This window comes from Salmo trutta, chromosome 21 (assembly GCF_901001165.1).
Source record: "Salmo trutta chromosome 21, fSalTru1.1, whole genome shotgun sequence".
Taxonomy (NCBI): Eukaryota; Metazoa; Chordata; class Actinopteri; order Salmoniformes; family Salmonidae; genus Salmo; species Salmo trutta.
The window spans coordinates 12,022,083-12,036,013 of NC_042977.1; the positions used below are offsets into that span (position 1 = coordinate 12,022,083).

General features: G+C 40.0%; 5 non-coding genes across 5 annotated transcripts; all 5 read right to left on the reverse strand.

Moving 5' to 3' along the window:
• Nucleotides 1-1,884: 1,884 nt before the first annotated feature.
• Nucleotides 1,885-1,957, reverse strand: trnav-cac (transfer RNA valine (anticodon CAC)). The gene has a single exon. It is a non-coding gene; the product is annotated as a tRNA-Val (tRNA).
• Nucleotides 1,958-2,842: 885 nt separating this feature from the next.
• On the reverse strand, nt 2,843-2,915 carry trnav-aac (transfer RNA valine (anticodon AAC)). The gene has a single exon. It is a non-coding gene; the product is annotated as a tRNA-Val (tRNA).
• Nucleotides 2,916-4,845: 1,930 nt separating this feature from the next.
• On the reverse strand, nt 4,846-4,918 carry trnav-cac (transfer RNA valine (anticodon CAC)). The gene has a single exon. It is a non-coding gene; the product is annotated as a tRNA-Val (tRNA).
• Nucleotides 4,919-5,803: 885 nt separating this feature from the next.
• trnav-aac (transfer RNA valine (anticodon AAC)) lies at nt 5,804-5,876 on the reverse strand. Its single transcript has one exon. It is a non-coding gene; the product is annotated as a tRNA-Val (tRNA).
• A 1,841-nt stretch (nt 5,877-7,717) lies between these two features.
• Nucleotides 7,718-7,790, reverse strand: trnav-cac (transfer RNA valine (anticodon CAC)). The gene has a single exon. It is a non-coding gene; the product is annotated as a tRNA-Val (tRNA).
• Between the last annotated feature and the right edge of the window lie 6,141 nt (nt 7,791-13,931).

A 13,931-nucleotide genomic window follows, 5' to 3' on the forward strand; every position in this document is an offset into this window, starting at 1 on the left:
TGGGTGGGTGGGGCATTTATCGCTCTCAGAACCTAATGAAGTCAGAAATGACTTAGTCCATTAACTAAGCAATAAGGCTTGAGATCCCGGGAATTATCGTGTGAATAACTCCTGAATAAGGGCTGATTCACCGTAGGGATGGTTTGGCTGAGCAGCCGGCTCTTGGAAGAGTCTTGGTGGTTCCAAACTTCTTCATTTTAAGAATGATGGAAGCCACTGTGTTCTTGGGTACCTTCAATGCTGCAGAAATGTATCGGTACCCTTCCCCACGTCTGTGCCTCGACACAATCCTGTCTCGGAGCTCTAGGGACAATTCCTTCCACCTCATGGCTTAGTTTATGCTCTGACATGCACTGTCAACTGTTGAACCTTATATAGACAGACAGGTGTGTGCCTTTTCAAATCATGACCAATCCATTGAATTTACCACAGGTGGACTCCAATCAAGTTGTAGAAACATCTCAAGGATGATCAATGGAAACAGGATGGACCTGAGCTCAATTTCCAGCCTCATAGCAAAGGTTCTGAAAACGTATGTAAATAAGGTATTTTTTAAATCTTTTTTTATGAATTAAAAATGATATGTTATCGCTTTGTCATTATGGGGTATTGTGTGTAGATAGATTTTATTTGACTTAATCCATTTTCAGAATAAGGCTGTAACGTAACAAAATGTGGAAAAAAGTAAGGGGTCTGAATACTTTCCGAATGCACTGTAGCTATGCAGGCTAGCTACTTTTCCTTTGCTAGCCAGCAAACTAAATCTATCACACAATCACATCAAGCAGCTGAAATGACAGAAAACTGTCTGCACTTTTGTTTGTTTTACCTTGGATTAAATTGCCATTTCTTTGGATATATCCATTATAATGACCCTGATAAATTAATTTGCCTGGCTCAGAGAAGCTGTCATTCTGGTCACATTCATACACATCACACGGTGGAGGTCACCAAAAAAACGGCAACATTGATCCACAGGTCGGAGAGGCAGACAGCAAGGTTTAGACAAACCTCAACTGTTTCAAACCATATGCTAGCCTAGGGGCATTGGGAAATATTGTCTAGACCAATGATATTTAATGTCGGGGTCGGGGGGACTGCAGTGGGGATATATATATTCATTATTTAGGAACAAAAAATTATGAGTACAGATTATTGTATGAGACAATATAGAAACGTTTTTGAGAAAGTTAATTAGAAAAAAAGTATTTGATTGGGTAATTGAAGGTTATTTGTTGATGTAAAAAATAAAAAAAAATGTAACGTACCGATTTTAAAGTTGTATTTGGGGTGGGATCACAAGAAATGATTGCAAAAAAATGGGGACCCCAGAAATTCTGTAGGAAAACATGGTGTCCCTGCTGAAAAGGTTTGAATACCATTGGTCTAGACACATTTTTCCAGGGGAGATGAAGTTTATAAATTGACTGGCTGGGCCGTGGGACAGTGGATGCGCATTTATAAATCTAATGGAACCGCTAACAGGCACTACCTGCAGAATGCTGGGATGGTGGTGCTTCAACTCCCTGCTATTAACCAATTAGCATCCAGGATCCAAACAACCTGTTTTATAACATTGCATTGCCTCTGGTTATTGAAAGACATGTCTAAGACTGGTCTTTTCATGTATTCTGTAGGCCTATGTATTTGTTTCGTTTTTTTTCAGTTATCACTATCTGCCTCTGGTCTAAGACTGGTCTATTCATGTATTCTGTAGGCCTATGTATTTGTTTCGTTTTTTTTTCAGTTATCACTATCTGCCTCTGGTTATTGAAAGACATGTCTAAGACTGGTCTATTCATGTATTCTGCAGGCCTATGTATTTGTTTCGTTTTTTTCAGTTATGACCCTGTTTCTGTCATCACTATCTGTTTTGTTAAAATTTGTTTCCGCCCGGTTTCGAACCGGGGACCTTTCGCGTGTGAGGCGAACGTGATAACCACTACACTACGGAAACTACATGAAAATGAGCGGAAGTCATTTAAAATGTTAGGAATGCCCACAAGTCTACCGCCCATAATATCCCAAATAGAGTACCACAGTAGGAGTCATAATACCCATAAGAACTAGCGGTCGAACAGGGAAATGGTTCCAATCGTTTTTCCACCATTCATATTCCCCACAGGGGATTTTAAAAACAATTCAAAAAGGCCTGTGTTTCTTGTTGGCTTACCCTGGCATGGTAACCGTGTAATTCTCTCTAGGACAAGGTGACTTTTAGAAAAAATATTCGCCTGTATTTATCCCCCCAAAATTAAATGCTAATTAACTGCTAATGTGGCGATCATAAAGAACTACAAATGTATTATTTTAAGTGTTTCTAAAATCCCTTATGGGAAAAATGAATGGTGGAAAAATGGTTGGAACCATTTCCCTGTTTGACCGCTAAGTTTTATGGGTATTATGACACCTCCACTGTGGGGCTTTTCCCAGTTTTATTTGACAATTTGTATCATTTTAAATATTAGCCACTATCGGGAGCCACTGTCAGTAACAGCCACATACATTTATTTTGGCATACTTTCATTCCGTTGACCTTTCTTTAATCTGTCACATCCTTGTGATTTGTTCCTGAGGGTTGCTAGCATTAGTGAATCATATTAAGCTAAAGTATTGCAATAATTTGGGACATGTAGCCTATTTGAATCATTATGGAACTCAGACCACACGTAGCAGGAATTTATTCAGAGCGCCCAAGCTAGCCACCCCAGCAGAGTGCGTTACGCGACTAAAAAGGGTAAGTCTGAATAGCAAACACTGAGAAGTGCGTAGGAAAAGCATGAATTCCTAAATTGGGATCGAGCCCTAAGTGAATAGGCTTACTGTCTAATTTGTTAAAATGTGTTTCCGCCCGGTCTCGAACCGGGGACCTTTCGCGTGTTAGGCGAACGTGATAACCTCTACACTACGGAAACTGCATGAGTAGGATACTAAGGGTGTGACTTTGGCTGGGTGGGTGGCTGGGTGGGTGGGGCATTTATCGCTCTCAGAACCTAATGAAGTCAGAAATGACTTAGTCCATTAACTAAGCAATAAGGCTTGAGATCCCGGGAATTATCGTGTGAATAACTCCTGAATAAGGGCTGATTCACCGTAGGGATGGTTTGGCTGAGCAGCCGGCTCTTGGAAGAGTCTTGGTGGTTCCAAACTTCTTCATTTTAAGAATGATGGAAGCCACTGTGTTCTTGGGTACCTTCAATGCTGCAGAAATGTATCGGTACCCTTCCCCACGTCTGTGCCTCGACACAATCCTGTCTCGGAGCTCTAGGGACAATTCCTTCCACCTCATGGCTTAGTTTATGCTCTGACATGCACTGTCAACTGTTGAACCTTATATAGACAGACAGGTGTGTGCCTTTTCAAATCATGACCAATCCATTGAATTTACCACAGGTGGACTCCAATCAAGTTGTAGAAACATCTCAAGGATGATCAATGGAAACAGGATGGACCTGAGCTCAATTTCCAGCCTCATAGCAAAGGTTCTGAAAACGTATGTAAATAAGGTATTTTTTAAATCTTTTTTTATGAATTAAAAATGATATGTTATCGCTTTGTCATTATGGGGTATTGTGTGTAGATAGATTTTATTTGACTTAATCCATTTTCAGAATAAGGCTGTAACGTAACAAAATGTGGAAAAAAGTAAGGGGTCTGAATACTTTCCGAATGCACTGTAGCTATGCAGGCTAGCTACTTTTCCTTTGCTAGCCAGCCAACTAAATCTATCACACAATCACATCAAGCAGCTGAAATGACAGAAAACTGTCTGCACTTTTGTTTGTTTTACCTTGGATTAAATTGCCATTTCTTTGGATATATCCATTATAATGACCCTGATAAATTAATTTGCCTGGCTCAGAGAAGCTGTCATTCTGGTCACATTCATACACATCACACGGTGGAGGTCACCAAAAAAACGGCAACATTGATCCACAGGTCGGAGAGGCAGACAGCAAGGTTTAGACAAACCTCAACTGTTTCAAACCATATGCTAGCCTAGGGGCATTGGGAAATATTGTCTAGACCAATGATATTTAATGTCGGGGTCGGGGGGACTGCAGTGGGGATATATATATTCATTATTTAGGAACAAAAAATTATGAGTACAGATTATTGTATGAGACAATATAGAAACGTTTTTGAGAAAGTTAATTAGAAAAAAAGTATTTGATTGGGTAATTGAAGGTTATTTGTTGATGTAAAAAATAAAAAAAAATGTAACGTACCGATTTTAAAGTTGTATTTGGGGTGGGATCACAAGAAATGATTGCAAAAAAATGGGGACCCCAGAAATTCTGTAGGAAAACATGGTGTCCCTGCTGAAAAGGTTTGAATACCATTGGTCTAGACACATTTTTCCAGGGGAGATGAAGTTTATAAATTGACTGGCTGGGCCGTGGGACAGTGGATGCGCATTTATAAATCTAATGGAACCGCTAACAGGCACTACCTGCAGAATGCTGGGATGGTGGTGCTTCAACTCCCTGCTATTAACCAATTAGCATCCAGGATCCAAACAACCTGTTTTATAACATTGCATTGCCTCTGGTTATTGAAAGACATGTCTAAGACTGGTCTTTTCATGTATTCTGTAGGCCTATGTATTTGTTTCGTTTTTTTTCAGTTATCACTATCTGCCTCTGGTCTAAGACTGGTCTATTCATGTATTCTGTAGGCCTATGTATTTGTTTCGTTTTTTTTTCAGTTATCACTATCTGCCTCTGGTTATTGAAAGACATGTCTAAGACTGGTCTATTCATGTATTCTGTAGGCCTATGTATTTGTTTCGTTTTTTTCAGTTATGACCCTGTTTCTGTCATCACTATCTGTTTTGTTAAAATTTGTTTCCGCCCGGTTTCGAACCGGGGACCTTTCGCGTGTGAGGCGAACGTGATAACCACTACACTACGGAAACTACATGAAAATGAGCGGAAGTCATTTAAAATGTTAGGAATGCCCACAAGTCTACCGCCCATAATATCCCAAATAGAGTACCACAGTAGGAGTCATAATACCCATAAGAACTAGCGGTCGAACAGGGAAATGGTTCCAATCGTTTTTCCACCATTCATATTCCCCACAGGGGATTTTAAAAACAATTCAAAAAGGCCTGTGTTTCTTGTTGGCTTACCCTGGCATGGTAACCGTGTAATTCTCTCTAGGACAAGGTGACTTTTAGAAAAAATATTCGCCTGTATTTATCCCCCCAAAATTAAATGCTAATTAACTGCTAATGTGGCGATCATAAAGAACTACAAATGTATTATTTTAAGTGTTTCTAAAATCCCTTATGGGAAAAATGAATGGTGGAAAAATGGTTGGAACCATTTCCCTGTTTGACCGCTAAGTTTTATGGGTATTATGACACCTCCACTGTGGGGCTTTTCCCAGTTTTATTTGACAATTTGTATCATTTTAAATATTAGCCACTATCGGGAGCCACTGTCAGTAACAGCCACATACATTTATTTTGGCATACTTTCATTCCGTTGACCTTTCTTTAATCTGTCACATCCTTGTGATTTGTTCCTGAGGGTTGCTAGCATTAGTGAATCATATTAAGCTAAAGTATTGCAATAATTTGGGACATGTAGCCTATTTGAATCATTATGGAACTCAGACCACACGTAGCAGGAATTTATTCAGAGCGCCCAAGCTAGCCACCCCAGCAGAGTGCGTTACGCGACTAAAAAGGGTAAGTCTGAATAGCAAACACTGAGAAGTGCGTAGGAAAAGCATGAATTCCTAAATTGGGATCGAGCCCTAAGTGAATAGGCTTACTGTCTAATTTGTTAAAATGTGTTTCCGCCCGGTCTCGAACCGGGGACCTTTCGCGTGTTAGGCGAACGTGATAACCTCTACACTACGGAAACTGCATGAGTAGGATACTAAGGGTGTGACTTTGGCTGGGTGGGTGGCTGGGTGGGTGGGGCATTTATCGCTCTCAGAACCTAATGAAGTCAGAAATGACTTAGTCCATTAACTAAGCAATAAGGCTTGAGATCCCGGGAATTATCGTGTGAATAACTCCTGAATAAGGGCTGATTCACCGTAGGGATGGTTTGGCTGAGCAGCCGGCTCTTGGAAGAGTCTTGGTGGTTCCAAACTTCTTCATTTTAAGAATGATGGAAGCCACTGTGTTCTTGGGTACCTTCAATGCTGCAGAAATGTATCGGTACCCTTCCCCACGTCTGTGCCTCGACACAATCCTGTCTCGGAGCTCTAGGGACAATTCCTTCCACCTCATGGCTTAGTTTATGCTCTGACATGCACTGTCAACTGTTGAACCTTATATAGACAGACAGGTGTGTGCCTTTTCAAATCATGACCAATCCATTGAATTTACCACAGGTGGACTCCAATCAAGTTGTAGAAACATCTCAAGGATGATCAATGGAAACAGGATGGACCTGAGCTCAATTTCCAGCCTCATAGCAAAGGTTCTGAAAACGTATGTAAATAAGGTATTTTTTAAATCTTTTTTTATGAATTAAAAATGATATGTTATCGCTTTGTCATTATGGGGTATTGTGTGTAGATAGATTTTATTTGACTTAATCCATTTTCAGAATAAGGCTGTAACGTAACAAAATGTGGAAAAAAGTAAGGGGTCTGAATACTTTCCGAATGCACTGTAGCTATGCAGGCTAGCTACTTTTCCTTTGCTAGCCAGCAAACTAAATCTATCACACAATCACATCAAGCAGCTGAAATGACAGAAAACTGTCTGCACTTTTGTTTGTTTTACCTTGGATTAAATTGCCATTTCTTTGGATATATCCATTATAATGACCCTGATAAATTAATTTGCCTGGCTCAGAGAAGCTGTCATTCTGGTCACATTCATACACATCACACGGTGGAGGTCACCAAAAAAACGGCGACATTGATCCACAGGTCGGAGAGGCAGACAGCAAGGTTTAGACAAACCTCAACTGTTTCAAACCATATGCTAGCCTAGGGGCATTGGGAAATATTGTCTAGACCAATGATATTTAATGTCGGGGTCGGGGGGACTGCAGTGGGGATATATATATTCATTATTTAGGAACAAAAAATTATGAGTACAGATTATTGTATGAGACAATATAGAAACGTTTTTGAGAAAGTTAATTAGAAAAAAAGTATTTGATTGGGTAATTGAAGGTTATTTGTTGATGTAAAAAAAAATGTAACGTACCGATTTTAAAGTTGTATTTGGGGTGGGATCACAAGAAATGATTGCAAAAAAATGGGGACCCCAGAAATTCTGTAGGAAAAAATGGTGTCCCTGCTGAAAAGGTTTGAATACCATTGGTTTAGACACATTTTTCCAGGGGAGATGAAGTTTATAAATTGACTGGCTGGGCCGTGGGACAGTGGATGCGCATTTATAAATCTAATGGAACCGCTAACAGGCACTACCCGCAGAATGCTGGGATGGTGGTGCTTCAACTCCCTGCTATTAACCAATTAGCATCCAGGATCCAAACAACCTGTTTTATAACATTGCATTGCCTCTGGTTATTGAAAGACATGTCTAAGACTGGTCTATTCATGTATTCTGTAGGCCTATGTATTTGTTTCGTTTTTTTTCAGTTATCACTATCTGCCTCTGGTTATTGAAAGACATGTCTAAGACTGGTCTATTCATGTATTCTGCAGGCCTATGTATTTGTTTCGTTTTTTCAGTTATGACCCTGTTTCTGTCATCACTATCTGTTTTGTTAAAATTTGTTTCCGCCCGGTTTCGAACCGGGGACCTTTCGCGTGTGTGGCGAACGTGATAACCACTACACTACGGAAACTACATGAAAATGAGTGGAAGTCATTTAAAATTTTAGGAATGCCCACAAGTCTACCACCCATAATATCCCAAATAGAGTACCACAGTAGGAGTCATAATACCCATAAGAACTAGCGGTCGAACAGGGAAATGGTTCCAATCGTTTTTCCACCATTCATATTCCCCACAGGGGATTTTAAAAACAATTCAAAAAGGCCTGTGTTTCTTGTTGGCTTACCCTGGCATGGTAACCGTGTAATTCTCTCTAGGACAAGGTGACTTTTAAAAAAAATATTCGCCTGTATTTACCCCCCCAAAATTAAATGCTAATTAACTGCTAATGTGGCGATCATAAAGAACTACAAATGTATTATTTTAAGTGTTTCTAAAATCCCCTATGGGAAAAATGAATGGTGGAAAAATGGTTGGAACCATTTCCCTGTTTGACCGCTAAGTTTTATGGGTATTATGACACCTCCACTGTGGGGCTTTTCCCAGTTTTATTTGACAATTTGTATCATTTTAAATATTAGCCACTATCGGGAGCCACTGTCAGTAACAGCCACATACATTTATTTTGGCATACTTTCATTCCGTTGACCTTTCTTTAATCTGTCACATCCTTGTGAATTGTTCCTGAGGGTTGCTAGCATTAGTGAATCATATTAAGCTAAAGTATTGCAATAATTTGGGACATGTAGCCTATTTGAATCATTATGGAACTCAGACCACACGTAGCAGGAATTTATTCAGAGCGCCCAAGCTAGCCACCCCAGCAGAGTGCGTTACGCGACTTAAAAGGGTAAGTCTGAATAGCAAATACTGAGAAGTGCGTAGGAAAAGCATGAATTCCTAAATTGGGATCGAGCCCTAAGTGAATAGGCTTACTGTCTAATTTGTTAAAATGTGTTTCCGCCCGGTCTCGCACCGGGGACCTTTCGCGTGTTATGCAAACGTGATAACCGCTACACTACGGAAACTGCATGAGTAGGATACTAAGGGTGTGACTTTGGCTGGGTGGGTGGCTGGGTGGGTGGGGCATTTATCGCTCTCAGAACCTAATGAAGTCTGAAATGACCTGGTCTATTAACTAAGCAATAAGGCTTGAGATCCCGGGAGTTATCGTGTGAATAACTCCTGAATAAGGGCTGATTCACCGTAGGGATGGTTTGGCTGAGCAGCCGGCTCTTGGAAGAGTCTTGGTGGTTCCAAACTTCTTCCTTTTAAGAATGATGGAAGCCACTGTGTTCTTGGGTACCTTCAATGCTGCAGAAATGTATCGGTACCCTTCCCCACGTCTGTGCCTCGACACAATCCTGTCTCGGAGCTCTAGGGACAATTCCTTCCACCTCATGGCTTAGTTTATGCACTGTCAACTGTGGAACCTTATATAGATAGACAGGTGTGTGCCTTTTCAAATCATGACCAATCCATTGACTTTACCACAGGTGGACTCCAATCAAGTTGTAGAAACATCTCAAGGATGATCAATGGAAACAGGATGGACCTGAGCTCAATTTCCAGCCTCATAGCAAAGGGTCTGAAAACGTATGTAAATAAGGTATTTTTTAAATCTTTTTTTATGAATTAAAAATGATATGTTATCGCTTTGTCATTATGGGGTATTGTGTGTAGATAGATTTTATTTGACTTAATCCATTTTCAGAATAAGGCTGTAACGTAACAAAATGTGGAAAAAAGTAAGGGGTCTGAATACTTTCCGAATGCACCGTAGCTATGCAGGCTAGCTACTTTTCCTTTGCTAGCCAGCCAACTAAGTCTATCACACAATCACATCAAGCAGCTGAAATGACAGAAAACTGTCTGCACTTTTGTTTGTTTTACCTTGGATTATATTGCCATTTCTTTGGATATATCCATTATAATGACCCTGATAAATTAATTTGCCTGGCTCAGAGAAGCTGTCATTCTGGTCACATTCATACACATCGCACGGTGGAGGTCACCAAAAAAACGGCAACATTGATCCACAGGTCGGAGAGGCAGACAGCAAGGTTTAGACAAACCTCAACTGTTTCAAACCATATGCTAGCCTAGGGGCATTGGGAAATATTGTCTAGACCAGTGATATTTAAAGTCGGGGTCGGAGGGACTGCAGTGGGGATATATATATTCATTATTTAGGAACAAAAAATTATGAGTACAGATTATTGTATGAGACAATATAGAAACGTTTTTGAGAAAGTTAATTAAAAAAAAGTATTTGATTGGGTAATTGAAGGTTATTTGTTGATGTAAAAAAAAATGTAACGTACCGATTTTAAAGTTGTATTTGGGGTGGGATCACAAGAAATGATTGCAAAAAAATGGGGACCCCAGAAATTCTGTAGGAAAAAATGGTGTCCCTGCTGAAAAGGTTTGAATACCATTGGTCTAGACACATTTTTCCAGGGGAGATGAAGTTTATAAATTGACTGGCTGGGCCGTGGGACAGTGGATGCGCATTTATAAATCTAATGGAACCGCTAACAGGCACTACCCGCAGATTGCTGGGATGGTGGTGCTTCAACTCCCTGCTATTAACCAATTAGCATCCAGGATCCAAACAACCTTTTTTATAACATTGCATTGCCTCTGGTTATTGAAAGACATGTCTAAGACTGGTCTATTCATGTATTCTGTAGGCCTATGTATTTGTTTCGTTTTTTTTCAGTTATCACTATCTGCCTCTGGTTATTGAAAGACATGTCTAAGACTGGTCTATTCATGTATTCTTCAGGCCTATGTATTTGTTTAGTTTTTTTCAGTTATGACCCTGTTTCTGTCATCACTATCTGTTTTGTTAAAATTAGTTTCCACACGGTTTCGAACCGGGGACCTTCCGCGTGTGAGGTGAACGTGATAACCACTACACTACGGAAACTACAAGAAAAAGAGTGGAAGTCATGGAAAATGTTAGGAATGCCCACAAGTCTACCGCCCATAATATCCCAAATAGAGTACCACAGTAGGAGTCATAATACCCATAAGAACTAGCGGTCGAACAGGGAAATGGTTCCAATCTTTTTTCCACCATTCATATTCCCCACAGGGGATTTTAAAATCAATTAAGAAAGGCCTGTGTTTCTTGTTGGCTTACCCTGGCATGGTAACCGTGTAATTCTCTCTAGGACAAGGTGACTTTTAGAAAAAATATTCGCCTGTATTTACCCCCCCAAAATTAAATGCTAATTAAGTGCTAATGTGGCTATCATAAAGAACTACAAATGTATTATTTTAAGTGTTTCTAAAATCCCCTGTGGGAAAAATGAATGGTGGAAAAATGGTTGGAACTATTTCCCTGTTTGACCGCTAAGTTTTATGGGTATTATGACACCTTAACTGTGGGGCTTTTCCCAGTTTTATTTGACAATTTGTATCATGTTAAATATTAGCCACTATCGGGAGCCACTGTCAGTAACAGCCACATACATTTATTTTGGCATACTTTCATTCTGTTGACCTTTCTTTAATCTGTCACATCCTTGTGAATTGTTCCTGAGGGTTGCTAGCATTAGTGAATCATATTAAGCTAAAGTATTGCAATAATTTGGGACATGTAGCCTATTTGAATCATTATGGAACTCAGACCACACGTAGCAGGAATTTATTCAGAGCGCCCAAGCTAGCCACCCCAGCAGAGTGCGTTACGCGACTTAAAAGGGTAAGTCTGAATAGCAAATACTGAGAAGTGCGTAGGAAAAGCATGAATTCCTAAATTGGGATCGAGCCCTAAGTGAATAGGCTTACTGTCTAATTTGTTAAAATGTGCTTCCTCCCGGTCTCCTTTCGCGTGTTAGGCGAACGTGATAACCTCTACACTACGGAAACTGCATGAGTAGGATACTAAGGGTGTGACTTTGGCTGGGTGGTTGGGTGGGGCATTTATCGCTCTCAGAACCTAATGAAGTCAGAAATGACTTAGTCCATTAACTAAGCAATAAGGCTTGAGATCCCGGGAATTATCGTGTGAATAACTCCTGAATAAGGGCTGATTCACCGTAGGGATGGTTTGGCTGAGCAGCCGGCTCTTGGAAGAGTCTTGGTGGTTCCAAACTTCTTCCTTTTAAGAATGATGGAAGCCACTGTGTTCTTGGGTACCTTCAATGCTGCAGAAATGTATCGGTACCCTTCCCCACGTCTGTGCCTCGACACAATCCTGTCTCGGAGCTCTAGGGACAATTCCTTCCACCTCATGGCTTAGTTTATGCTCTGACATGCACTGTCAACTGTGGAACCTTATATAGACAGACAGGTGTGTGCCTTTTCAAATCATGACCAATCCATTGAATTTACCACAGGTGGACTCCAATCAAGTTGTAGAAACATCTCAAGGATGATCAATGGAAACAGGATGGCCCTGAGCTCAATTTCCAGCCTCATAGCAAAGGGTCTGAAAACGTATGTAAATAAGGTATTTTTTAAATCTTTTTTTATGAATTAAAAATGATATGTTATCGCTTTGTCATTATGGGGTATTGTGTGTAGATAGATTTTATTTGACTTAATCCATTTTCAGAATAAGGCTGTAACGTAACAAAATGTGGAAAAAAGTAAGGGGTCTGAATACTTTCCGAATGCACTGTAGCTATGCAGGCTAGCTACTTTTCCTTTGCTAGCCAGCCAACTAAATCTATCACACAATCACATCAAGCAGCTGAAATGACAGAAAACTGTCTGCACTTTTGTTTGTTTTACCTTGGATTATATTGCCATTTCTTTGGATATATCCATTATAATGACCCTGATAAATTAATTTGCCTGGCTCAGAGAAGCTGTCATTCTGGTCACATTCATACACATCGCACGGTGGAGGTCACCAAATAAACGGCAACATTGATCCACAGGTCGGAGAGGCAAACAGCAAGGTTTAGACAAACCTCAACTGTTTCAAACCATATGCTAGCCTAGGGGCATTGGGAAATATTGTCTAGACCAAGTATATTTGAAGTCGGGGTCGGGGGGACTGCAGTGGGGATATATATATTCATTATTTATGAACAAAATATTATGAGTACAGATTATTGTATGAGACAATATAGAAACGTTTTTGAGAAATTTAATTAGAAAAAAAGTATTTGATTGGGTAATTGAAGGTTATTTGTTGATGTAAAAAAAAATGTAACGTACCGATTTTAAAGTTGTATTTGGGGTGGGATCACAAGAAATGATTGCAAAAAAATGGGGACCCCAGAAATTCTGTAGGAAAAAATGGTGTCCCTGCTGAAAAGGTTTGAATACCATTGGTCTAGACACATTTTTCCAGGGGAGATGAAGTTTATAAATTGACTGGCTGGGCCGTGGGACAGTGGATGCGCATTTATAAATCTAATGGAACCGCTAACAGGCACTACCCGCAGATTGCTAGGATGGTGGTGCTTCAACTCCCTGCTATTAACCAATTAGCATCCAGGATCCAAACAACCTTTTTTATAACATTGCATTGCCTCTGGTTATTGAAAGACATGTCTAAGACTGGTCTATTCATGTATTCTGTAGGCCTATGTATTTGTTTCGTTTTTTTTCAGTTATCACTATCTGCCTCTGGTTATTGAAAGACATGTCTAAGACTGGTCTATTCATGTATTCTGCAGGCCTATGTATTTGTTTCGTTTTTTTCAGTTATGACCCTGTTTCTGTCATCACTATCTGTTTTGTTAAAATTAGCTTCCACCCGGTTTTGAACCGGGGACCTTTCGCGTGTGAGGCGAACGTGATAACCACTACACTACGGAAACTACAAGAAAAAGAGTGGAAGTCATGGAAAATGTAAGGGAATACCCCCCTGATTTGGACAAAATAACATGGCAACATATTGGCATAGCACGAATCATACACACGATTGCAAAAACCACCCAAAGCGGCCCATCTCCGGGCCAATCATATGGCAATTTTCCGATGGCAATTGCCAATTGTAACACCCCAAATTTCCTTTAGATGGCGAGCGCGCTCCACCTTGGATTTTCATACAGCAAATGATACCCAATTCTTACCCAAGTCTCAGATTTTGATAAAAAATTTTTTTTTTTTAAAACTTAGCACCTTGTAAAAAAGTGGTTTCTGGACCGTTTTTCGAATTTTTTTCGATTGTTATGTCAATTACACATGTATAAGAGCTGTATGAACATGCTTCTGACGTTTTTTATTGATGTCGTTTTTTGGG